We start from the raw sequence: 2,963 nt of genomic DNA, 5'->3' as shown, positions 1-2,963 counted from the left end.
TGCTAATACCAATGTCAAGGAGCTTTTCTCCTATGTTTTCTTCAAGGAATTTTGTGGTTTCAGATCTTACATTTAAATATTTAATTGATTTTAGTTCTATTTTTAAAAAATTTAATTCTTCCTTTCTGATTTTGATGCCTTTTATTTCTTTTTCTTGTCTAATTGCTCTGGCTAGGATTTCCAGTAGTATGTTGAATAGAAGTAATGAGCGTGGGCATCCTTGCCTTGTACCAGATCTTAAAAGAAAAGCTTTCAGGTTTTCTCCACTAAGAATGATGTTAACTGTGGGCTTTTCATATATGGCTTTTATTGTGTTGCAGTAACCCCCTCAATTCTCATTTTGTCTTAGCAGCCCCCAGGATTCTAGAGGATGACAAGTCCCGTCAGTGCCCTGAGACAAGTGAAATAGAAGCCAGTCCCTTGAGTAGCAGCTGGAAAAGTTGAGGCACTACATGTGTGGTCCAATTCCTTCAATCCTCAGAAAGAAGCTGGGAGCTGGAGTTTATCACCTGCTCACTCTGCACTGATCCAGGGAGAGGAGCTGTGGCATGTGCCTGCATTCTCATTGAAACACTCTTTTAAACCATTGCTTTGCTCTCTAGAAAATGCCAGGCCCTGTCAGCTCTCGGGGACAGGAGAATTAGAAGCCAATCCCTCCAGTAGCAACTGGAAATGTTGAAAGGCTAGATGTATAATCCAACTCCTTCCAGGGAGAAGCTAGCAGCTTGGTTTTATTGCTGGAGCAACCTAGGGGGAAGAGCCACAGGAAGTGTCCACACACCCATTCAAGGTCCCCAGAGGACTAGTAGTGATCACCTGCCCTGTCAGCTCCCAGAGACAAGAGAGTTAGATGCCAGACTCAGGCTGCAAAGGGAAAAGTCAGGATGCTAGATGTGCAGTCTAACTCCTTCTAGAAAAAAGCTAGGAGCTGGGCTTTAATCACTTGAGCAAGAGGAGGTGGGAGGGAACCCACAGGCCCATTCAAAACCATTCTTTGATCTTTGTAGTCCCCAGGAGACTAGGGAATTCCAACCCCCCTGCCAAGGATAGGCAAATTAGAAGCCAGACCCTCAGTCAACAGCTGGAAAAGTTAGGGTGTTAGATATTCAGTCTCATCCCTTCCTGGGAGAATCTGGGGGCTGGGCTTTACCACTTGCTCCTCTATGCTGAGCCAGAGACAGGAGCTCCAGGAAGTGCTCACACCCCCATTCAAAGCTGCCTCTTCGCTCTCTGTAGCCCTTGGAAACTAGAAAATACCGGGCCTGCCAGCTCCTAGAGAACAGAGAGTTAGAAACCAGACCCTCACATAGCAGCCAGAAAAGTTAGGGTGCAAGATGTGCGGTCTGAACTCTTTGCTCCTCAAAGAAAAGCTGAGAGTTGGGGTTTCCCTCCTGATTGTATGGTGCTGTGCTGGGCATGGGGTTTGTGGCAAGAATGGGGTTTATGGCAAGTTGTTCCTATCAGTTTCATTGTGGGTATTTTCTCATTTTTCGGTATGCAAGCCTCTCTTGAACAATTTCTGGATTTCTCACAAAGGGAATTGATCCCTGTGTAACTATTGATTTGGTGTGTCCATGAGGGAGGGAGAGTCCAGAGCCTTCTCTTTCACCACATTGCTGATATCAATCACCCCTGAGGACTTTTTAAAATAGGAAAATGACAGAGTCAGAGCTTGTGTTTTCAGAGAAATGTGAAATGGGTTGGGGAGAGTAGGAACTGGAATCAGGGAGATGGGGTAAGAAATTGTTATTGTTTAGAGATACGTGATGAGAGCATAAATTATAATGATGAAGAAAATGGGATGGGGAAGGGGGAGCTGTGGAAATTCCAATGTGGATGCCTAAGAAAATTCGAGAAGTGTTTGAGGAGATGTTTTGTGGGCATTTAACAAGGTGGACTTGGAATGCATAGGACCCATTTGCTTTTGTGAGCTGCATGTCACATTTCAGAGATGTAACCAGATGTAAATAGACTTAGCTCCAGCAGCCCCTAGTCCAGNATCACCAACATCCAGGAAGGTGGGGTGCACATATATCAGATCCATATAAGACAATACCATTTGACTGGCTTGAAAATGGATCCAAGCTTCTTAATGCCTCTTTCTCCCTTGTGTTCTCCAAGTAGTTTTGCAGGACCTCACAAGTGCTGGTTCATTTCCACTTCCAGCGCCAAGTCTACCTGGTGGTCATTAGGGGGTAGTCCAAAAGTCTACTCTGTCTGACATTTCTGTGTACTCGAGGTCAGTTCAGGTAAGTCTCCTAAATGTCCTTTGTGTGACACCTTATGGTTGTGCCAGTTTCCAGCCAGTATGGCCAAGAGAGCCACGAGGACCAGCCCTGCCACTCCCATTCGGATCAAATTCCCCACTGTGTAATCTTGGCTCATGGTATCTGTGACCACAAGCTCCAGGGCATCACTGAGGGCTGACCACACATAAGGGCTGCCACTGTGCCAACCATAGCACCTGTAGTTCCCTGAGAAGTTGAGGTTCACAGGACCCAGAGTGAAACTGCTTTGGTGTTCCCCACTGTGGTGCTGTGGCAAGGCAGCTGCTCCTTCCTTGGTCAGTAAACATCTATCAAGTGGGATGTGTGCTGAACCACACCGGAGGGAAATGTTCTCTCCTGGCATCACCACAAGGCCCTGATTAATGGAGAGCAAGGGTTTGTCATACAAGCCTGTCACCACCAGCTCCAGGGCTTCGCTATTCTTTGACCAGCTGAGTGCTTTCCTATATTGGCACTGATAACGCCCTGCAGTGTTTGTATCCATGTGCTTAATGATGAATTCAGCCACCTTCTGAAATTCCCATCTCTTCTCCACCACTTTGGATGTGGAGTTTTTTCAGGATCTCCAGTTGATACAGGTAAGACCCAGGTATTCCACAGCACTGAATCTTCACAGACTCATTCAAGGGAATCACAGAACTAGGCACAGCAGATATTTTAGGAATGGGAAGTTCC

The 2,963-nt window shown here is 46.1% G+C and overlaps 1 pseudogene; it reads right to left on the bottom strand.

Annotated features, from left to right (window-relative positions):
* Positions 1–2,063: 2,063 nt before the first annotated feature.
* Positions 2,064–2,950, bottom strand: LOC109392421 (immunoglobulin alpha Fc receptor-like; annotated as a pseudogene).
* Positions 2,951–2,963: the final 13 nt, after the last annotated feature.

Source organism: Hipposideros armiger, unplaced genomic scaffold, assembly GCF_001890085.2.
Source record: "Hipposideros armiger isolate ML-2016 unplaced genomic scaffold, ASM189008v1 scaffold_331, whole genome shotgun sequence".
Taxonomy (NCBI): Eukaryota; Metazoa; Chordata; class Mammalia; order Chiroptera; family Hipposideridae; genus Hipposideros; species Hipposideros armiger.
The sequence above is the reverse complement of the archived record's forward strand: the minus strand, read 5'-3'. Positions and strand labels throughout refer to the sequence as shown.